This window comes from Armigeres subalbatus, chromosome 2 (genome assembly GCF_024139115.2).
Source record: "Armigeres subalbatus isolate Guangzhou_Male chromosome 2, GZ_Asu_2, whole genome shotgun sequence".
Taxonomy (NCBI): Eukaryota; Metazoa; Arthropoda; class Insecta; order Diptera; family Culicidae; genus Armigeres; species Armigeres subalbatus.
This window is the reverse complement of record NC_085140.1, coordinates 446,502,217-446,526,995: the sequence shown is the minus strand read 5'-3', so window position 1 is coordinate 446,526,995 and position 24,779 is coordinate 446,502,217. Positions and strand designations below refer to the sequence as shown.

Sequence of the window (24,779 nt, the reverse complement as noted above, 5' to 3'; positions counted from 1 at the left end):
TGTATACTTTGTTATCTTCTATATAATAAAAATGAGTTGAGATTTCCTTCCTGACGATTTAACTTACGAACGGGTTGACCGATTTGCAAGATTTTTTCCTTAATCGATTTGTTTTGGGATCCGCAAGGTTTGTATATACAAAAAGTTGGTGAATTTTACGGGGAAATGTCGAAAATCATTAGAATACAATTCTGGGTCAGCTGTTGAGGATAACAAAACAAACGCACGAAAATTGATCTAGAGTGCGGTGCTGCAAATAGTTCATTGTGACATTTGCAACACCCGGGCAAAGCTGGGTCTCTTTTGCTAGTAGTGTATAAGAAACTTTATATTTACTTGCGAAATTTTTGGGGTTAAAATTATTATAATCACGGGTGGAGTGAACGGGCCATTTTCCTTTCCTTTGTCTTATCCTGTTATTGTCGAGGAAGGACGCCATCTTAATTTCCGAGGACAATACCGGTCGGAAAGACAAAGCCGAAGCTACTACCGACTATTGTTGGAGTGTGCAAACTACTCGCCGGCCCGGAGTCCGGTCATCTGTAATCCGTCTTCATTTGGGCGACTCGGTGAATGATCGCCCGTGACACAACAAACGGCTACAATTGGTAATAGCCCGGCGGAATTCGAGGATTGTAGAATTCCCCTTCCGACAGAAACCCCAGCGCCGATGCATGCAATTCCGGTACAGACTCACGGAGAGATCGATACGAGCACCGTATAACGTAGCGGCTTCGCCACTGTATCACTGTATCATCTGTACACGGTCAATACTCCACTAATCCCAACGCTGCAAACACAATCGCAAATAGATCAATTTGTGACGTCACAATAGTTATGTAAGCCATGGTCAAATAAGCAAAATCGTTCTCCCATATGTAAATTAGCTTAAAATATAAAAATGCGCATGTAAATATATGAAATTGAGCAGTTCACATCAGTTAGTTGAAAAGAGTCACTACTCGTTTTGTTTAGTTTCGAACTTATCGAACTCGAAAAAGAGATATCAAACCTCCCTCGCTTTACGGTTCGCCTAGATTGACTTGGCAGTGTGGCTTTTGAGCAAAATTTTCACAGAGGGTTATTCGTGGACGCCATCCTCAAACTTGTTTATGGGTCTGCCCTAATAGTAAGCTCCTGCTAGAAGTGGAATTGTGAGTGACTGTGAGTGTTGAATACCGATTCCCTCGTTCCAACCCAGCAGATACCCCGAATCGACTGAGAGTAGCCTAGGGGGTTATAATTTTCGATGGAATATCGAATAGATTTCAAGGAATTTCCAGAAGAATTTTCAAAATAATTTCTAAAGGTATTCTCGAATTAATTCTCAAAAAAATTAAAGAATTCCTTAGAAGGATTCCAAAATGAATTTATGAATAGATTCCCGAAGGAATTTCGAAATCAATTTCTATGAAAATTTTAAGAGAATTTCCGAATGTTCAGGAAGGAATTTGTAGAAGAGAAACTCTCTTGAAATGGCCAAAAAAAATCCGGAGAATTTACTCGAGGGATTCATCAACACCAGGGTTCATAATGCTCACTCAATCTCAGGAGCACATGATTTTCCCTCACGAAAGTTTTCAGGGAGAAATCGCTTTTCGGGAAAGAAAAACAGCCTGGAGAGTGATAACAATTTTTCGCTCACTTTGATTGCCGCCAAACGTTGGTTTGCTCTTTTTCTTTCATATTCGAGTCTTTTCGTGGCATCATCAATGCAAATGGTAGTAGCTTATGTGGAACAAATAACTTAACGTTTTCATACAGATAGCCTGGTGGTGTGGCTAAAGTAAGCGCATCCCCACAGTTATTATTGTTACTATTCTGGGTTCGAATCCCGGCGCGGCCATACAATTTTGTAATTGTTCTGCGATAATTCTCGCGAAAAGTGTGTGAGAGGTGAAAGTAATGAAACGAAAAAGGATTTTCATCTAATAGGCAAGATTTTCGTTCATCTTCCAATGCTAATTCTAGAGAAAAGATTGATAGGTGAAAGATGATCCTCAACATAAGCAACGAAACAAGATTTTCTCTTGGCCCGAAAAACGCTTGCTTTGGTCTCATTGAAACGAAAAGTCGAAACCCTGATCAACACAAATACCGAAAATAATCTCCTCTAGGAATTCTAGAAATAATTTCCAAAGAAATTCCTGGAGAAATTTATTAAAATTTCCAAAGAAATTCATAAAGGAATTTCCGAAGGAACCTCCAAAGGAATTTTTCTAAGAATATCCATAAAAATTCCTAAAGGTGTTTTCTAAAGTTTTCGTAAATTAATTTTCGAATGAATTCCTAAAACAAACCCAAGGATTCAAAAAGCGAAGCATTTTCCGAATGTATTCCCAGTAGAGCATAAGTACTAAAATGCTAGAAACGCTGTAACCATTAAATTAGTTTTGCCATTTGAAATTATTTGGCTTCGATAAGCTTAACTTGGCATATGCTGTCTATCATGTTGTAGTGTATGATTGGTTGTATCAACAACATCAGTTTGACACTTATACTACCGGTTTTTTGGCTGCTATGTTTGAGCACAATACTGCCCCCACTCGCATAACAGTCCCATTTCATACTTCGTCACTTTTGAGTTAACTCAATGAATATGGTTCATTTCTTATGTACTTCCATAAATCATAATAAATTCTGCGATTTTGTATGCCATTAGTGAAAAAAATACCAAGTCATAGTCCCATATTGAAAAATAAACCGTATAACAGACCCACTAAGAATTTACATGAACTAATTGATCAAAACTAAACAATGTTTCGATCAAACTAAATCGCTTTACGGTAATCCAACGAATGATGAGCAACTTAGCAAAATTTCAGAAAGATACGATGACGTTTCAATTAATTAGATTTTTTTAAGTTTCATATGGAAGATGTGATTTGAAACTTTAATAGCTATTATCTTAGTATGCGAAAAAACGGTATGGGACTAATATGTGAGTGGGGGCAGAATAGATGTTGGTCACATGATCTGGAGCGACATTAGCAGTTTTATACTTTTTCATCATCTGTGTTTCCGAACGAATTTCTGAAGGGATTCCTTTTTACGATTTCCGAGGAATCATATATGAGCAAGCCGTGGGCTGAAAATCTCATTAATAAAGACATTAAAATTTCCGAGGAATATGCTAAAGGAACTCGTAAAATAATTTACAAAGGAATCGTCAAATGATTTTCTGAATGAATATCCGTACGAAGCTCTGAAGGAATTCCCGAAGAAAGTCCCAAACAAATTTCCGGAACAATTCTTGAAAAAGTTTACTTAATTTCCTCTAATTTTCAAAGAAATTTTAAAAGAATATCTGCAAAAATCTCCAGAGTATTTCATGAAGGATACCTAAAGGAATTTTTCTATGGAATTCTGGAGGAAGTTCCGAAGGAGTTCCGGAGGGAATTTTTTTCGTAGCAATTCTTAGAATGTCTCTTTGAAGGATTTTCCAATTTCATTTCTTGGAGGAATTTTCAAAGGAATACCTGAAGGAATTTTTGATTGAATGATTGAAGCAATTTCTGGATGAACTAATTTGCGAGTCAGGGCCATAAAGCAAAACCATGCAGAAGGTGGCTGCGTTCTGTTACGGTTTATTTTATCTTACCTATCAATGACAAATGTATGAGTGGATTTGTGAATGTTCTGTGTTTGAGCCTGAAGATAGGCAATTAAAATTATAAATAGAGGAATTCCCAGACACAGACTTTATATTACTGGTGCCACATGGCACAAATTAATTGAGGGTGCCCAAATAGGATCTGAATCCTACACCAAAATAGAGCTATGTATACAACGGGCTGTTGTAGACAAAATGCAAAACGCAATGAAAACACATTTGCGGGATTTGACTGATGGACCAAAATTTTATAAGGAAACCTCGTCATATCTCGCAATGGGTAACAAATTGAACGTTCCTCTCGGGGCACAGAGAGATCGTCGATCATTTTAATTTGTTGAATGTATTGTAAACTGTTTATATTTGTATGTATGTAAAATAATTTTATTGTAATAGTTCGATTCCCGATCAGGTCTAGGAAATTTTCGAGTTGCATTTTTTTTACCTCTCTGGGCACATAAATGTATCATCGTGTTGGCCTCACGATATATGAATGAAAAATGGTAACCCGGCTTAAATAAACCGCGCATTTAACAACAGTTAACACTAAACTGCGAGGCGGCAATGTGCTAGTGGGATATGCAACCTCTGCCAATAAGAAGAAAAAGATGACGACCAAAAATGTTGTGAGGCCACCAATAATTTCTTTTGAAAAACGTGTTTCGTGTGACTAGTTTGAATTGATTATCTTGCTGCAAAAATCTGTATATGGCACGTTTGTTTTTACCTCAAAACTTATGTAGAGTACCTGAAAAAAAAAAAACTGGAAAAATAAGGGAATATTGTTTTTACAGTTGAGTAGACACCTTGCTCCACTAAAATTCAGAATTTATAAATGAAATTTTAGAATTTTCACGGAAAATGTTCAGTAATTTTCCGGAAGGATTTTGGATTTCTACGGATGGTTCTTTGTATCGGCCATAAGAAATTCTTCAAAAGTTCCATAGGAAAACATTTAAAACATGAAAGGGTCGTCGACCAAATAACTTTGGGCTAGATGGACTTCGGTCAAATGATGTGCTTGGTCAAACCACATATTCGGCCTTGTGGCTTTCGGCCAAATTACTTTCTGCCAAACGACAAAAATTCTATTTCAGCGAGAATTTCGGAATTTCCACTCACAGAGTCTCTAAGTTTTTACGGAGAGGTTTTTGGAATTTCAACGGTAATTCTCAAGGAAATCATTGGTATTTTTACGAAAAAATCCCCAGAGTTCCAACGTGATGACGTGGGGATCATTCACGGAAAACTCTTTTATAGATCAGCGGCGTGACAAAATTTTATACGGCGGCGCGCCGATGCAAAAATGCCGGCGGCGGCGTGCCAAAAACTATCGGCGGCGGCGGCGTGGCGCGGCGGCGCACACCTCTAACCACAACCCATTCAGCATAACCACACCGAAAACTATAGATTGTTTGTTTTACAGCTCTTAAGCTTAATAGTAAGAAGGTAAGTATCACAACAATAGAGATACTGTCACCGACCTCAAGGGAAGATATCCATGAAAGGCATATTATTAACTAGAAAGTAATCCTCTCAAATTCTATGAAGTCGAATGAGATGAGATAAAATATGAAAACGTAATGCTTAATTTATAAATTGTTTGAACATGATATACGAAGAAAACAAGCAGAATCATCAAGCATTGCAAACACAGTTTGAAAATATTTTTACATTACAAAACCAAAACGCAAGTAGGAAGATAACTAGGGGAATTGTGGGTAAAACCGACACTGCGGGTAAAAGCGACACCACTTCAAATGTCTGATTTCAAGTGATTATCGAACAGAATCTCGACACACTTTGAATAAACATTTGATTTATTGTATTTCTAGTCATTTTGTAACTGACGGAGACGTATAAGAGTCATAATAAACAGACAATTAGCATTGATCACTATTGACGAGATGGGTTATGTAAAATTTTGGCATCGGTGTATAAGCTTTTTCGACAAAAATTTGTTGATTTTCAGTATTTTATCCATCTCTGATCCATAATTGAACATCATTTTGTGTATGTTGTGGAACATCATTATTATGTTATCAGTAGGGGTAAATTCGACACCTTCCATCGAATCACGAAATACCTCTGTTTTATTAAACTCATCATTTGCATAATATAATTCAAGTATTGAAAAACGAGGCGCCGATGAATATAACATAATCATGATTACTGATTACATACCATATCATCATTGGGCGTGACTATAGGTCTAGGGGGTAATATTGAGTCATCAAGGAAAACCTGCAGGTCGGATAACAATAGCGCTCAAAGAAGAACCGTATTTTTAGGCTTATTTTGCTCTTAGATATATTCAATCCGTTCTCTAGTGTTGTTCTTTCGTGATCCATTTTCACCCCTGTAAACATGTAGCTTGTCACCTACGGAACTAGTCATTTTCATTTCTTGTCATAACTGCACCATACGCATTTATTTTAAATCGCCGTTATAAACAACTTTTTAAAATAAGTGAAATTTAAATGTAGGTCAATATTTACACTAACTACTGTTGTTACTAACGTTCTTATACTCTATATATTTTTCACCGACCCACTAAAGAAACTAACATATGATATGTGGTGATGATTTTAAATATATAAAATTTTAAACAACCATCGTTTATGAGTGACCCGTGAACATGAAATTCATACACAAATATCAAAATTAATGTTGTTAAACATTTTCGATTATGTTGTAACATCATTTAGAATTATTATGATGTTCAATTCCATAACGACTTGATGTGTCGGTTTTACCCTCATGTGGTGTCGATCTTACCCGCACCCCAGCTGTTTGGACTGGAAGATGAGCTGTTCGCGTTTTCATCATAAATCAAATTCAACCCAGAAATATTGTCCTGAGACCTCATGGACTGTTGCATGAAGAGCCAAAGTACGTTTGTATGAGATTTCCTGACCGGAAAATTGCTTCATAGATTGGGGAACTGTAAAGTTGCTTAAGGTGTCGGTTTTACCCACTTTTCCCCTAAATGTACAAGTATCACTATGTGCCACTCATTGCATCCCGGAGTGGAGGTCGCGCCATCGTGATTCATATACATGTAAGCACCTACTGCTGCTGCTTGTCCTGCTGGATTTGGCGATGCTAAGGTTGACTGGCAGCGAACCGATGTAAATTATGATGGATGATGATGATGATTACATTTTTCCTCGAGTCCCAACCCAATGTGCGTCGTGGATTGCTGCCATACCGACACCAACGCTCGCGCCTGGTCCGATCGCACGAATCTGCAAGCTAAGGACTGATGAGATGGAATTGCTTACTCGCGGCTGTCAACCGATTCCTGCAGAGCGCTCACTCCGCTTGAACATGTTTCATTATCAAGGTGTCGTCGGTGGCGGCGGTGGTGAACTTGAATCTCTTCGCACAGCAGTGGGCTCACCATCGTGCCGATTCATCATCTACACCATGGAAACATCCCCCCAATACCGAAGCTCCAGGAAAAATTGAATTATCTGTTCGGCGAATTTGTGACTAGTACGCATGTCGTTCCCGGCTGTAGGTCAAACTAATTGCTGCGAAGTACTGCAAGCTATAGAGCGATTCAATTTACATTTGCTGGTTTTGCGTTTGAGAAAGTTATCCTGTGTCCGTCCACATATGGATGAAAAATCAATACCAACCAACAGTTGAGATCAACTTAACACCTCTTGTTTCTGAAACGTACCAAACCATCCGGCTGTGTCCCACCACATTGATTTGACGCTTCGCTGACGGCAAAATGTATCGAGTTACCAAATCACTAGAATGGCGATAATTTCTCACTTCGCTGAGGCCGACGCAAATCGACCGTGAAAATTGGCTGGCTGGTAGGCAGGCGATGCATCGCAGAATTCGGCTCAGAGAGTTCAAAGAAACCAATGGAGCTCGAAGTAACCTGAAATTAGCATACCTTACACACTTTCATTGGGATTTCTGCCTTCGTAAACTAGCGCCTGTTGAGGCGCTGTTGATGTGTGTATTAGAGCAGAGGTTCTCAATTATTTAACGGTGGACATTCATTTTTTTTGGGTTGGTTCTGTCTGCTGACCAAAATCACGGTTTTGCCAAACCGAACGTATTTTTTTATTCTTCATTTTAGAGGGTTTCAATCATTTTGATTAGTATCCAGGAACTAAGTATAATTTAAATTCCAAAATAAAATATACCAAAAAATGACGAGGTCTCATATGATTAAAATGCTATTGACTATGTTTAGAATTTCGAAAATAATGTTTTGATCACCATGTTTGTCGCAAACCATAAGTCGAGAAACGCTATTTTGACAGGTAACTGAATCTTGGCGGGCCTTGTTTGTTGGCTTGAAAAACGGACATCAACCAAATTATAGGTTCCACATAAAAGCCTGGTTCGCTTCTTTGCGTTCGCCTCTCTTTGGCGGTGTGTCTTTTCGCCAAAACATTAACGCCTGACTTATTTTTCGCGTTCTCCTTTAAAGAACGTACAGGGCAACAACGAACGAAAAATAATATACAAAAAAACGCCAAAACTGTTTCGCGACTGATTGCACCGTGGCGTCCCTGAACCTGGATGTCTTTCATCATATGTGAATGTGCATTCGATCTCGTTTCCTTTGCTTCTAGTGCATCCTCAGGGGCATGTGCCGAATCCTACAACAGTGGTCACAAGAAACGTCTATCAAATTCGTTCAGGCGTTGGTTCACATTTGAGTTCAACACTGGGCCAGCAACCCTACAGCTTCTCGCCAACCGAAAGGGCCCAAAAGAAGGTGATTCATCATAACGACAGGATCAAATTAAACCGAATGAAATCTGTCTATCTGTCTCGGCTTCATTTGCCCTTGTACCGCATACTCACGTCTCGCTGAATTTACGTCCCAATCGGGCATTCCCTCTTCCGTCTGATGATAACGTGATAGGCATAGCGTTCCAAGTGACCGGTTCTGCTTGTTGTCTGCGGACCGTCCGATGAGGTGAGGATTTACGCAAATTTGCATCACTTGAAACAGAACTGCCGCAACTGTGCGCGCGCGGTTCGAAGACAAGAGGTGAGAAAAGCTGCCGCCACGACCACATTATTCCATGGAACTTGCGAGTCGAATGTGTAATGGACTATGTGTTGGGAACGTTCACATTGAAGACGGATGGGTTCATTCGGCATATATCGGATTAAGATGGAAAATCTAGATTTTGAAGAGTATTTTACATTCAGCTAGAAAGGCGAAGGAGAAAATATGTCGAAATTGAATTTAAAAGAAATCCAAAAGAATATCTCGAGATTCGAGAGAATTTCAAGCGAAAAGGAACTGTCCGATGAAATTTCTCATAAAATTCAAAACAATTTCCCAAGGAAAATCGGAACAATTTCCCACGGAAAATCGGAAGAATTTTCCAAATAAATACGAAAGAATTTCCCAAGGAAAAACGAAAGAATTTCGCAAGAAAATTCGAAAGAATTTCCCAAGGAAATTCGAAGGAATTTCCCACGGAAAATCGGACGAATTTACCAAGGAAATAAAAAAGAATTTCTCACGGAAATTCAAAAGACTTTCTCATGGAAATGGTTGGAAGAATTTCCCAAAAAAATTTGAAAGAATTTCCTAAGGAAATTTGGAAGAATTTCCCAAGGAAATTTGGAAGAAGTTCCCAAGGAAATTTTGGAAGAATTTCCCAAGGAAATTTGGAAGAATTTCCCAAGGAAATTTGGAAGAAGTTCCCAAGGAAATTTTGGAAGAATTTCCCAAGGAAATTTGAAAGAATTTCCCAAGGAAATTTGGAAGAATTTCCCAAGGAAATTAGATGAATTTCCCAAGAAATTTGGAAGAATTTCCCAAGGAAATTTGGAAGAATTTCCCAAGGAAATTTGGAAGGATTTTCCATGGAAATTTTCCAAAAAGATTTGGAAGAATTTCCTATGGGAATTCGAAAGAATTCTTTAAAGAAATACGAAAGATTTTTCCCAAGGAAATTCGAAAGAATTTTCCAAAGAAATTTGAAACAAAGAATTCCCCAAGGAATTTCGAATGAATTTCTCTTGGTAATTCGAAAGAATTACCCATGGAAATTCGAAAGAATTTCCCATGGAAATTCGGAAGAATTACCCACGAAAATTCGAAAGAATTTCCCATGGAAATTCCAAAGAATTTCCTACGGAAATTCGAAAGAATTACCCAGGGAAATTCGAAAGAATTCCCCACGGAATTTCGAAAGAATTCCCCACGGAAATTCGAAAGAATTTCCCACGGAATTTCGAAAGAATTTCCCACTGAAATTCAGAAGCACTTTACACGGAAATTCGGAAGGACTTTCAACGGAAATTCGAAAGGACTTTCAAAGGAAATTCGGAAGAATTTCCCACGGAAACTCGGAAAAATTTCCCACGGAAATTCGGAAAATTTCCAACGGAAATTCGGAAGAATTCCCAAGGAAATTCGGAAGAATTTCCCAAGGAAATTCGGAAGAATATCCCAAGAAAATTCGGAAGAATTTCCCAAATTTCGGAAATTCGGAAGAATTTCCCAAGGAAATTCGGAAAAATTTCCCAAGGAAATTCAGAAGAATTTTCCAAGAAAATTCGGAAGAATTTCCTAAGGAAATTCGGAAGAATTTCCCAAGGAAATTCGGAAGAATTTCCCAAGGAATTTCGGAAGAATTTCCTAAGGAAATTCGGAAGAATTTCCCAAGGAAATTCGGAAGAATTTCCCAAGGAAATTCGGAAGAATTTCCCAAGGAAATTCGGAAGAATTTCCCAAGGAAATTCGGAAGAATTTCCCAAGGAAATTTGGAAGAATTTCCCAAGGAAATTCGGAAGAATTTCCCAAGGAAATTCGGAAGAATTTCCCAAGGAAATTCGGAAGAATTTCCCAAGGAAATTCGGAAGAATTTCCCATAGAAATTCGGAAGAATTTCCCATAGAAATTCGGGAGAATTTCCCAAGGAAGTTCGGAAGAATTTCCCAAGGAAACACGGAAGAATTTCCCAAGGAAATTCGGAACCATTTCCCAAGGAAATTCGGAAGAATTTCCCATAGAAATTCGGAAAAATTTCCCAAAGAAATTCGGAAGAATTTCCCAAGGAAATTCGGGAGAATTTCCCATAGAAATTCGGGAGAATTTCCCAAGGAAGTTCGGAAAAATTTCCCAAGGAAACTCGGAAGAATTTCTCAAGGAAATTCGGAAGCATTTCCCAAGGAAATTCGGAAGAATTTCCCAAGGAAATTTGAAAGAATTTCCCAAGGAAATTCGGAAGAATTTCCCAAGGAAATTCGGAAGAATTTCCCAAGCAAATTCGGAAGAATTTCCCAAAGAAATTCGGAAGATTTTCCCAAGGAAATTCGGTAGAATTTCCCAAGGAAATTCGGTAGAATTTCCCAAGGAAATTCGGTAGAATTTCCCAAGGAAATTCGGTAGAATTTCCCAAGGAAATTCGGTAGAATTTCCCAAGGAAATTCGGTAGAATTTCCCAAGGAAATTCGGTAGAATTTCCCAAGGGAATTCGGAAGAATTTCCAAGGGAATTCGGAAGAATTTCCCAAGGGAATTCGGAAGAATTTCCCAAGGGAATTCGGAAGAATTTCCCAAGGGAATTCGGAAGAATTTCCCAAGGGAATTCGGAAGAATTTCCCAAGGGAATTCGGAAGAATTTCCCAAGAGAATTCGGAAGAATTTCCCAAGGGAATTCGGAGGAATTTCCCAAGGGAATTCGGAAGAATTTCCCAAGGGAATTCGGAAGAATTTCCCAAGGGAATTCGGAAGAATTTCCCAAGGGAATTCGGAAGAATTTCCCAAGGGAATTCGGAAGAATTTCCCAAGGGAATTCGGAAGAATTTCCCAAGGGAATTCGGAAGAATTTCCCAAGGGAATTCGGAAGAATTTCCCAAGGGAATTCGGAAGAATTTCCCAAGGGAATTCGGAAGAATTTCCCGAAGGAATTCGGAAGAATTCCCAAGGGAATTCGGAATAACTTCCCGAAGAAGTTCGGAAGAATTTCCCAAGGAATTCGGAAGAATTTCCCAAGGAATTCGGAAGAATTTCCCAAGGAATTCGGAAGAATTTCCCAAGGAATTCGGAAGAATTTCCCAAGGAATTCGGAAGAATTTCCAAGGAATTCGGAAGAATTTCCCAAGGAATTCGGAAGAATTTCCCAAGGAAATTCGGAAGAATTTCCCAAGGAAATTCGGAAGAATTTCCCAAGGAAATTCGGAAGAATTTCCCAAGGAATTCGGAAGAATTTCCCAAGGAATTCGGAAGAATTTCCCAAGGAATTCGGAAGAATTTCCAAGGAATTCGGAAGAATTTCCCAAGGAATTCGAAGAATTTCCCAAGGAATTCGGAAGAATTTCCCAAGGAATTCGGAAGAATTTCCCAAGGGAATTCGGAAGAATTTCCCAAGGAATTCGGAAGAATTTCCCAAGGGAATTCGGAAGAATTTTCCGAGGGAATTCGAACTAAATTCCCACAGGAATTCGGAAGAATTTCCCAAGGGAATTCGGAAGAATTTCCCAAGGGAATTCGGAAGAATTTCCCAAGATAATTCGGAAGAATTTCCCAAGGGAATTCGGAAGAATTTCCCAAGGGAATTCGGAAGAATTTCCCAAGGGAATTCGGAAGAATTTCCCAAGGGAATTCGGAAGAATTTCCCAAGGGAATTCGGAAGAATTTCCCAAGGGAATTCGGAAGAATTTCCCAAGGGAATTCGGAAGAATTTCCCAAGGGAATTCGGAAGAATTTCCCAAGGAAATTCGGAAGAATTTCCCAAGGAAATTCGGAAGAATTTCCCAAGGAAATTCGGAAGAATTTCCCAAGGGAATTCGGAAGAATTTCCCAAGGGAATTCGGAAGAATTTCCCAAGGGAATTCGGAAGAATTTCCCAAGGGAATTCGGAAGAATTTCCCAAGGGAATTCGGAAGAATTTCCCAAGGGAATTCGGAAGAATTTCCCAAGGGAATTCGGAAGAATTTCCCAAGGGAATTCGGAAGAATTTCCCAAGGAAATTCGGAAGAATTTCCCAAGGGAATTCGGAAGAATTTCCCAAGGGAATTCGGAAGAATTTCCCAAGGGAATTCGGAAGAATTTCCCAAGGGAATTCGGAAGAATTTCCCAAGGGAATTCGAACGAATTTCCCAAGGGAATTCGAACGAATTTCTCAAGGGAATTCGAACGAATTTCCCAAGGGAATTCGAACGAATTTCCCAAGGGAATTCGAACGAATTTCCCAAGGGAATTCGAACGAATTTCCCAAGGGAATTCGAACGAATTTCCCAAGGGAATTCGAACGAATTTTCAAGGGAATTCGAACGAATTTCCCAAGGGAATTCGAACGAATTTTCAAGGGAATTCGAACGAATTTCCCAAGGGAATTCGAACGAATTTCCCAAGGGAATTCGAACGAATTTCCCAAGGGAATTCGAACGAATTTCCCAAGGAAATTCGGAAAAATTTCCCAAGGGAATTCGGAAGAGCTTCCCAAGGAAATTCGGAAGAACCTTCCAAGGAAATTCGGAAGAATTTCTCAAGGAAATTCGGAAGAATTTCCCAAGGAAATTCGGAAGAATTTCCCAAGGAAATTCAGAAAAATTTCCCAAGGAAATTCAGAAGAATTTCCCAAAGAAATTCAGAAGAATTTCCCAAGGAAACTCAGAAGAATTTCCCAAGGAAATTCAGAAGAATTTCCCAAGTAGGAAGAGTTTTCCAAAAAAAATTCGGAAGAATTTCCCAAGGAAATTCGGAAGAATTTTCCAAAAAGATTTGGAAGAATTTTCCAAGGGAATTCGAAAGAATTCCTCAAAGAAATACGAAAGATTTTTCCCAAGGAAATTCGAAAGAATTTTCCAAAGAAATTTGAAACAAAAAATTCCCCAAGGAAATAAGAATGAATTTCCCTTGGAAATTCGAAAGAATTACCCACGGAAATTCGAAAGAATTTCCCATGGAAATTTCAAAGAATTTCCCACGGAAATTCGAAAGAATTCCCCACAGAAATTCGAAAGAATTCCCCACGGAAATTCGAAAGAATTCCCCACGGAAATTCGATAGAATTTCCCACGGAAATTCGATAGAATTTCCCACGGAAATTCGGAAGCACTTTCCACGGAAATTCGGAAGGACTTTCAACGGAAATTCGAAAGGACTTTCCATGGAAATTCGGTTGGACTTTCCATGGAAGTGAAAATTCGGAAGAATTTCCCAAGGAAATTCGTAAGAGTTTTCCAAGGAAATTCGGAAGAATTTCCCAAGGGAATTCGGAAGAATTTCCCAAGGAAATTCGGAAGAATTTCCCAAGGAAATTCGGAAGAATTTCCCAAGGAAATTCGGAAGAATTTCCCAAGGAAATTCGGAAGAATTTCCCAGGGAAATTCGGAAGAATTTCTCAAGGGAATTCGGAAGAATTTCCCAAGGGAATTCGGAAGAATTTCCCAAGGGAATTCGGAAGAATTTCCCAAGGGAATTCGGAAGAATTTCCCAAGGGAATTCGGAAGAATTTCCCAAGGGAATTCGGAAGAATTTCCCAAGGGAATTCGGAAGAATTTCCCAAGGGAATTCGGAAGAATTTCCCAAGGGAATTCGGAAGAATTTCCCAAGGGAATTCGGAAGAATTTCCCAAGGAAATTCGGAAGAATTTCTCAAAGAAATTCGGAAGAATTTCCCAAGGAAATTCGGAAGAATTTCCCAAGGAAATTTGGAAGAATTTCCCAAGGAAATTCGGAAGAATTCCCCAAGGAACTTCCGAATTTCCTTGAGAAATTCTTCCGAATTTCTTTGTAAAATTCTTCCGAATTTCCTTGAGAAATTCTTCCGAATTTCCTTGGGAAATTCTGAAGAATTTCCCACGGAAATTCGAAAGGATTTTCCAAGCAAATTCGAAAGAATTTTTCTAGGAAATTCGGAAAAATTTCCGAAGGTGATTCGGAAAAATTTCCCAAGGAAATTTGGAAGAATTTCCCAAGGAAATTTGGAAGATTTTCTCAACGACTTTGGAAGATTTTTCAAGCAAATTCGTGACGACTCATACAAAAATTTTAGAGATTTATTACAAAAAGTATGACGAAGGGGGGGAGGGGGGTTGAAAATCGCCAAATTTTGCGTGACGTACAGGACTGTAGATGTAAAAAAAATTCTTGACCAGTTGAAAGGAATAAAGTTTGTCATTTACCTAAACTCGCGATATTAATCATGTACTTACCCACCATTTTGCTCATCAGTAGCTTAAATTCTCTCAGCTCTGGATTAACATGTCACTCATGATTACCCTGATGTTCTCTGGGTGGTCGACATATTGCCACATATCGCAATGAAACTTATTTTGCAATGCCATCGGGCAAATATTTTATCCTCATCAAACGATAAGATCATAAACATTGTCATCGAACTGTCAACGCTCACGCATTCAATCGCCTCCGGCGTCATATTTTAGTGAGCTAAGCCTGGCGGACTACATTAGTCACATGTGCCAAGCTACCTGCCGTCCATCCGCAGTGACATGCTCGCGCTCATTGAACATGAGCCTCATCATCATTTTCATCCATTGGAAGCGGCGACGCGACGCGACGACGTAACGTGGCGGTGTTCATCATGAGAAGCTTAGTGAGGTGATTCCGCACTCTAAATAGTGCTGGGCTGCTAGAATGACGAGACCATCGTCAGAAGCACAGGGTTTCATTTTTGAAGACATAATCCTAAATTGTTATCATCAGCAACGAGGAATACTTCGCGATGCAATGTAGGAAGCGACCGGCTGATGATTTCGCTCTCACGTTCCGTTTCAAGCTCGAGGCCGCAGGCAACCGAGGTAGTCCTCCCTGCCGATGATGTGCAGACAAAAAAGTTAGAAAGCGGCCGCGGCCGGCGCTGTGGTCGGCGGTCACCGGTATGGTGACCCGGGTTGATGCGTGTGTCGGGTTTAGACGCAAGAAATGATGTATTACTTAGTACACGAATGAATTCATTAGACGTGTCTTGTAGACGTGCCGGGAACGAGGCGCCACAGAACTGAGCCGGCTCTCACATGGTCTCCCGGTTTTTCTCGTTCACAAACGTTCGCAAACGCACAATGTTGAATAGATGGTTAAAAATATGCGAGCCGAATTTACTGATAATCCAAATCTTATAAGAAATTTTAAGATCTGCTGTTTGATTTCTTTCATATGGTTTATAATAGAAGTGTGTCTATGAATTATTCATGATTCACAGAAAAAAAATTAGTGCGAACTTACCAAATCGTTATCATCCAGATTACCAAAATTTGCAAAACTAATAACTGTCGACAAGTTTGGCATAGAATTCGATCATCCGCAATTGAATTTAGGCATTTCGAAATACTCCGATTCTAATCTAATTCTCAGATTGTTATTGATAGACTTCTGAGATAAAGAAAAGTTCTCAACACGATTTGATGCCCGATTTCAAACGTCTGACACCTTTTAATTGATTTTCTAATATCGGATATCTAAAAAATAACACCGAGAAGAAAAATGTGTTTTAATAACCTGAGCCCCACTATGCGAAGTTGAGGTTGTGAACAGAAGAGGCATCGGGGGAGACGAATTAATAGAGACATTGCTCGGCTGCGGCAGGATTGAAAAGCGCTCATTTATCATCCTTAGGAGATGATCGCGTAAGCATCAGGTATCCGAGCCGGGACCGGGTTCACGCGGTCTGAAATCTGCGGAGCGATGATGGCCCAGGCTTGGCACTACCCACTGGATGGTACGATTGTCTAGTTCTAGTATTTGTGCACTTTGTAGCGACGAGAGCAATTCACGGTAGCACTTTACGATTCCGGCTGTTGTTATTACAGCTCGAATACATAAAATTGTCCGACGGAACAAACGTCGACGGTGGCAGCTGGAACGATATGAATCTCGTTAGAGTGTCAAGTTAATGCATTTCCATTTATTTCCCCGCGCGCAATAACCTGAAGCACGGTGACGTGGGACAGAGATAGTGTGCTACATCAATCATATGTGTATAGCTGAGCATAATTTCCGCTATGTAGGTATTGGATGCTCAAGTGCTTCGCCTCCGAGAGATTAAGGGTCAGGAAGAGCAACGGCAATGGCAGTGTGGTGATAATTGTGGAGTCTTGTCGCCATGCCAGAGGATACAATTTGCTTACATTCTAGTCAGACAAAAGTGGTTACCGCTGTAAAATGTCGCGATTTAACAGCTGAGACATGTTTATGCAAATTGGCAGCGTACAAGTGATACCATAACCCAGTGTCAGCAGTGCCGGGGCAAAGTGGTTCGGCACTCTTGACGGCTCATAAAAGGCAATGTTTCTGCGGTTGACTCTTCTGATAGTTGCGGCACAATTTCAACGGTTTGATGGGGGTTTTACAGAAGAGGCAATAGCAAATAGTACCTATTTTTCGATCTGAAAATGGATGAAAATTGAATTGAAGATTTGCTTGGAATTGCACTTGATTTATTAAAGCTTGATAAAATTGCCAAAGGAATAGAATATTTATCTTTTCCTGAAACGAGCTTTGCTGCCCGAGAACGAATTTGAAGCATGATGGATGATGCTGATGTACTGATTCTATGAATTTTCTTGAATGAAAGAAAACTCAAAACGGAAATGCCTAAAAAATGTCAATTGATATTTATAATTCCGCACTAGGGTGCGGAATTGGAAAGATGGGAGAAATCAAATTTTCAATAATCGAGGATGAGCAACATTCTCATCTGACCACATGTTCTAATTATCAATTGATAAAAACTCGCTAGCGAGTGTGAATCATTCGATAATTGTATCTCGATTTATACATTCACCTTTACTTTTTGAACTTATTTCTCTACATAACACTAAAACCTGCTTATCAAACTGTTGAAATCAATTCCATTACCTGAAAATATTTTACGTATTTTGATTCTTTGCTTAGTAATAGAGTAGCGATACCGCTAAAATATATCTTCCACCTGTATCTACAATATTTGAATTCCTCAATAATGCTATTATAAATTTAAAAAATGCTATTAATAGAATTGAATTTGAACACAAGCGTTTGTAAATAAAAGACTCAAATATTATATATTGTAGTATATCAATTGATGTCAAACAATACTTTGATTAATATATTTTAATTTACTCGCAAGGCATCCTTACCAGAGCATAAAATATTCACTTTCATGAAGCACATTCACTCCGACAAAGAAAAAAGTGACAAAGAAGGCCGATGGGCTTCAAAAAAAATATTCGAAAATTTGAAGCTCTGATCCTTACTGAAATTTCAACTCTTCGTAATATTTGCTTAACCCTTAAAGGCGCAAGGCGATTTTTTTAGAAATCGTCGGAAATATTTTTAACGTAAATAACCATTGAAATCATTAACATCAAACGTATTTTCGGTTTGTTGTTTTAAAACAACATTGCGCATTTAAGGGTTAAGCATAATTTTGAACACGTTTAAATTTAAGATCTGAACGCAGAGAACAAGAGCTATATCAAAATTTCGAACGATGGTCTAGGATTGCTAAGATCAAGTTCATTTTTTAAGAACGAGCGAGCTACTCGTAGCATGCGTTCGGTTCAAAATGCAACACTGATTCCGGGTACATATTAGACCAACCGACGTGTACTACACACATGTGGAAGTGTTGGCTTGACAAATGGAATGTGAGTGCTTAGACTATGCATCCGATTTGGGAATCTCGGGCTCATTCAGTAGCCGCTAAGTTCCGAAAAGGCCGACGGAGGTCCTTCGTAGCTTAGTTGGTTAAAACACCAGTCTATCGTACTGAGGGTCGTGGGTTCAAGTCCCATCGAAAGAAAGTAGTTACCTCCAATACATTTTTCAAATCAAAAATCTTGCACAAAATGTACATATTCACATATGAGTTTTCCATAACATTGTAAATTAATGTCCAAGTCGGGTGCTCCAATACCCGGAACATTTGCTGAACCGATTTTTATTTCAAATGGCTCGCTGTGCTTCCCCTCGATGCCATTCCTATTGAGCTCAATGGAAATAGCCCAGATACATTCTCAGACCGAAATTTCTATTTAGATCTCAGTTATTGCTAAAAACTAAGCATATGCGGTATTTCGAAAAATTTCGTTTTAGGGCATTCGAAACGAAATTCCGCGGAATTCCGCGGAATTTTAGTATGGCGAAATCTGATTTACTGATTTCGTTTCGTATCGTTAAAATTCAAAAATTTCGACAGGAAAATCATTTTTTTAACGAAATTTAACGGAATTTCGCGGAATTTCGAAATTCATTTTTAATAATTCCAATTTCCATATAAAAAAAAAATTCGGCTGCGCCGCCAATCAAATTTCACTCAATATTTTATACACATAAATTATTTCACTAAATCTCACTACGTAATACAATTCTGTATCTTCAACAGAAACGCATTTAGCTTTCCGCTGAAAATTTCTTCGATGTTTTGATAAAAGTGTTCAAGTATAAAACGTAATGCATATTTGTTTATTTAAATAATATTGTTCAGTGAAGTAAAAATAATTTGTAATCAGGGAAATCTATAATTTTCTCACATTTTCTAGATCCTTCAGATCCAGATTATTCAAATGCTTCAAAATCGTACCGATTTTCTGACATTATCGGGCCGGTGCGGTGCGTTTTCCTTAGGGCAGTTTGTTGTTAGTTTGGACGTGTTGCTGCTTTTAACAGTTAATATTTAGCAATAATCGTAAATGTCTCCGTTCGAGTTGTTGGCATAAAATAAGTAATGGCCAAAGTACATGTAAGTTATGTACAAAAAGTGTATAAATAGTCCAGCCGTTTTTTTTTCTTGCACGTATTCTCAACCAACAAGTTGCATTCAAATGGGAATCCTATCTTATCATTTCATATTGAAAATTGGTTATGGCATGGTTATGGAGTTATGGCAAAAATACTATTTTTCCATAATACACCAGAAAGTCACCGATGCCGCAGGTGGATTATTCAGAGTTTTTTTTTCTAAATAATATCTGACTACACCACTGCAAGTATAATAAAACATAGGTTTTTTAATTGCAGATTTAATTTTTTATGGTGATTCGATTATCCGGAGTGCAAATAAAATCGATACTCTGGATAATCGAGTCCAACCTGTATTTGGAAGATTCTGTGCCAAATTAACTAGTTTACACTGGCGATCACCTTTTCAGAGCTACCGACTGAATAGTAACAAGGCAGTCTCGATTGAATTGTTATATCATGTCCTAGCTTTCATTTTATTGCTAAAATCAGCAAATAACCTTATTTTTTACAGAAATTTGTTCTTTATTTTGCTGAGCTGCAGAAATAACGGCTTTACAGATTCATCATGGAGTCCGGAACGTTTTCCGGGGCAGGAAATGCGAGGAAAGTAGACTGTTCCACTGTTCCACATAATCCGAGACGTTTGGGCACTGTAAGCTAATGCCTACATTAGAATGATTAAAATTTTCACTTTCTCGCTCCACTATACTTAAACGATTGGTTTTGTCATTTTAATAGACCTTCTAAAGTTTTAGCTAAGTTGGATGTAATTTGACTGTGCACGCGTCATCTGAAGATTATACGGAAATTGCCACTTACGCCACTTACGCGAAAGAATATTTCCTGAAGTGGCCCATAAACTATTTGAATATAATTTATATTTGAACTTTGTAGAATACTTTTTAAGCTAAAGTTCAGTGGTTGTTGCGAAACGATCTGACTGTTGTAATTAAAGTTACAAAGAAAACAAAAATGCTCATTATTGATACTGATGTTATTCTTTTATGTTAAATTCAATTTCACACGATTCAGTATTTCCGTAATAAGTTTTCATGCCAGCATCAAATCGTTTCGCAACAAAGACGATCTGTTTCCTGGCTAAATTTTCTATATTGGCAGTGTATTCATGTATTTTGAAGCTTCGGTTTTCGAAGCGGTTTTCCACATAGTAATTTTCATACAAACTTCAAACTGCATGTGCTCAGTCAAATTACAACCAAATTAGATAAAATTAACGCAAACTATTTTAATATCAAATGCCATAGTTTAAGCATAAGGAACAAAAAGTCAAAATTTGAATCACTCTAGCCTACATGCAGATAGCGTAAAAAAAATGCTAGAGTCAGCGCATCCCACGGATATTATTGTTGAGGACATTAAGGTTCAACTCCCACCGCAGCGAATTTGTGAAAAAGTGATGAAACGAAAAAAGGTTTTCATCTAGCAGCCACGATTTTCGTTTATCTTCCAAGACTAACTCCACAAAAAAAGTGATGGATGAAAAATGCCCCTCACCATAAAAAACTCACAACATAAAAAAATTACTTTAAATTAAAATAGTAATATTTCCAACAGACCTTAGTATTTTTTTTTAAAGTCCAGTTTTGTATTGCAATCAACAGCTTTCATACTGCTTAGATCTGTTGAAAAGACCATTTTGGAAAGTTTTACAGATTTAATAAATCTTCATGAATTTGGTCGAAAATTTACCTGGAGACTTTATTTAAGATGTTAATTGAAATGGAGGGGCGGCACTTTGAATCTGTGATTCTTTTCGAAATGGTGAACAGATCTAATCAATATGAAATCTGTTGGTAATATTGAGCGATATTAAGCGATGAATATTTTTACGTTGTTTATGGTGAGGGGCATACTTTTGAAAATAGTGAATAGATCCAAAATGATCTGTTACTTACCTATGTCCTTTTGTAAAAAAAAGTCATATTTTTCCTATGGCATTTGGGTAACAATTATGTAGAATGAAATCAGTAGTGATTCAGTTTCATTTCAAATGTTCGATCACTATTCTACTTTGAATCTGGAGCAAAATAGAACGAACTCGCTTGTTTTCCCAACACATGTTTTTAAAATTTTCAATTCAATGAAATCAGTATGTTGCTGCCAAGAAAGGCGCCCTAATTGCAAAGTGGATTGATCCGTAGATAAAATGACGCATTCATAAACTAAAATATTTGAAACTCGTGATTCATTGGTAGTTCAAATCTGCAGAAAATAGAACTGAGCAGTTTGCCAGTTTTAAGTTTTTGACAGCTGACTGGTGTCTGAATCTAAACCAGCTACTGGGCAAATAAATGTTGCTCTAAGGCCCTTACATTTAATAAAAAGGGGGGTAATAAAAAATAAATATTAAAATGAAAAACCCAGATTAATCCACCTAGCGGTGATGGTGCCTTTCTCGACCTTCGTAAAATGTGTGTGCTTGAAAAAAGATGAGCTAGTGGCTAGGAGTAAAAAAGACAAATTTCTTTGTCCGTTCTATGAAAATCAGATTATTTATGGCAAAGATATTGTAGATCCAGTTGAAAACCGAAAATCATATTTTGTCCCATTCCCGGATGTCGCGACTGCATCGCGAGTGGTGCCCGACTATGGCACAGTTGCGCACTACTCGCGATGCAGTTGCAACATCCGGAAATGCGAGAAAATGAGATTTCGCGGGACCTCGGTTCGGTTTTCAGCTTGATCTACAATATGCTAATAAGAATTTCGACATTTTTGTTTCCTTTTCCAATCTTTTGACGTACATAACCCTGTTTTATTTCACCCAGTCATATATTTTAAGGATATCACTTTTGGATGTTAGTTGAACTGAAGCTCCGACCACACAAAAAGAAAACGAAAATGTCATTCCCATCACGCGAGCGAAGGGCAATATTTGTTATGATATAAATCTCATGGCCGTCTTTCTGCCAAACTCCCGTATGAAGTGGGAGAGACAGAGACATCATCTCAGTTCGTCGAGCTGAATCGATTGGTATATAACACTATGGGTCTCCAGGCCTTCTGTAAAAGTTTGGTTTTTGAGCGAACATACAGCCTTTTCGTATAAAAAGGCTAAAATGGTGTTTCAGCCATAACTTCCGATCCCATAGTCCGATCTAGCCAATTTTCAATAGGAAACAATGGGACAGGATTCTGCGTCGAATGCAACTTGTTGCGTGTGAATCGATTAAGGTTAGGTGTCCGAAAATAGGTAATATGCAATTTGTTGCGAGCAAATCGGTTGAGAATGAGTGCCTGAAAAATGAGTGACATTTCTTACGCGATTTTTTTGTATGAATTTGTATTTTGGCCATAACTCTCGATCCCATAGTCCGATCTGTATAATTTCAAATAGGAAATAATGGGACAGGATTCTGCGTCGAATGCAACTTGTTGCGAGCAAATCGGTTGAGGATAAGTGTCCGAAAAATGAGTGACATTTTTTACGCGATTTTTTTGTATGAATTGGTATTTTGGCCATAATTTTCGATCCCATAGTCCGATATGGCCAATTTTCAATAGAAAACAACGGGACAGGATTCTACGTCGAATGCAACTTGTTGTGAGCAAATCGGTTGAGGATAAGTGCCCGAAAAATGAGTGACATTTTTTACGCGATTTTTTCGTAGGATTTTGTATTTTGGCCATAACTTTCGATCCCATAGTTTGATCTTGCCAATTTAAAAAAGGAGACAGTGTGACAGAATTCTGCGTCGAATGCAACTTGAGGCGAGCAAATCGGTTAAGGATAAGTGCCCGAAAAATGAGTGACATTTTTTACACGATTTTTTCGTATGATTTTGTTTTATGGCCATAACTTTTGATGCCATAGTCCGATCTGGCCAATTTCAAATAGGAAACAATGGGACAGAATTCTGTGTCGAATGCAACTTGTTGCGAGGAAATCGGTTGAGGATAAGTGCCCGAAAAATGAGTGACATTTTTTACGCGATTTTTTCGTAGGATTTTGTATTTTGGCCATAACTTTCGATCCCATAGTTCGATCTGACCAATTTCAAATAGGAAACAATGGGACAGGATTCTGCGTTGAATCAGCAAATAACCTTATTTTTTACAGAAATTTGTTCTTTATTTTGCTGAGCTGCAGAAATAACGGCTTTACAGATTCATCATGGAGTCCGGAACGTTTTCCGGGGCAGGAAATGCGAGGAAAGTAGACTGTTCCACTGTTCCACATAATCCGAGACGTTTGGGCACTGTAAGCTAATGCCTACATTAGAATGATTAAAATTTTCACTTTCTCGCTCCACTATACTTAAACGATTGGTTTTGTCATTTTAATAGACCTTCTAAAGTTTTAGCTAAGTTGGATGTAATTTGACTGTGCACGCGTCATCTGAAGATTATACGGAAATTGCCACTTACGCCACTTACGCGAAAGAATATTTCCTGAAGTGGCCCATAAACTATTTGAATATAATTTATATTTGAACTTTGTAGAATACTTTTTAAGCTAAAGTTCAGTGGTTGTTGCGAAACGATCTGACTGTTGTAATTAAAGTTACAAAGAAAACAAAAATGCTCATTATTGATACTGATGTTATTCTTTTATGTTAAATTCAATTTCACACGATTCAGTATTTCCGTAATAAGTTTTCATGCCAGCATCAAATCGTTTCGCAACAAAGACGATCTGTTTCCTGGCTAAATTTTCTATATTGGCAGTGTATTCATGTATTTTGAAGCTTCGGTTTTCGAAGCGGTTTTCCACATAGTAATTTTCATACAAACTTCAAACTGCATGTGCTCAGTCAAATTACAACCAAATTAGATAAAAATTAACGCAAACTATTTTAATATCAAATGCCATAGTTTAAGCATAAGGGAACAAAAAAGTCAAAATTTGAATCACTCTAGCCTACATGCAGATAGCGTAAAAAAATTGCTAGAGTCAGCGCATCCCACGGATATTATTGTTGAGGACATTAAGGTTCAACTCCCACCGCAGCGAATTTGTGAAAAAGTGATGAAACGAAAAAAGGTTTTCATCTAGCAGCCACGATTTTCGTTTATCTTCCAAGGCTAACTCCACAAAAAAAGTGATGGATGAAAAATGCCCCTCACCATAAAAAACTCACAACGTAAAAAAATTTTAAACTTTAAATTAAAATAGTAATATTTCCAACAGAGCTTAGTATTTTTTTTAAAAAGTCCAGTTTTGTATTGCAATCAACAGCTTTCATACTGCTTAGATCTGTTGAAAAGACCATTTTGGAAAGTTTTACAGATTTAATAAATCTTCATGATTTTGGTCGAAAATTTACCTGGAGACTTTATTTAAGATGTTAATTGAAATGGAGGGGCGGCACTTTGAATCTGTGATTCTTTTCGAAATGGTGAACAGATCTAATCAATATGAAATCTGTTGGTAATATTGAGCGATATTAAGCGATGAATATTTTTACGTTGTTTATGGTGAGGGGCATACTTTTGAAAATAGTGAATAGATCCAA

At 38.1% G+C, this 24,779-nt stretch overlaps 1 protein-coding gene and 1 non-coding gene across 4 annotated transcripts in view; one reads left to right on the top strand and one right to left on the bottom strand.

The window, feature by feature from the left end:
• Nucleotides 1-24,779, bottom strand: part of LOC134218147 (ankyrin repeat domain-containing protein 29) — a 655,185-nt gene that overhangs the window by 314,198 nt on the left and 316,208 nt on the right. The window lies entirely within an intron of this gene.
• Nucleotides 18,288-18,361, top strand: Trnad-auc (transfer RNA aspartic acid (anticodon AUC)). The gene has a single exon. It is a non-coding gene; the product is annotated as a tRNA-Asp (tRNA).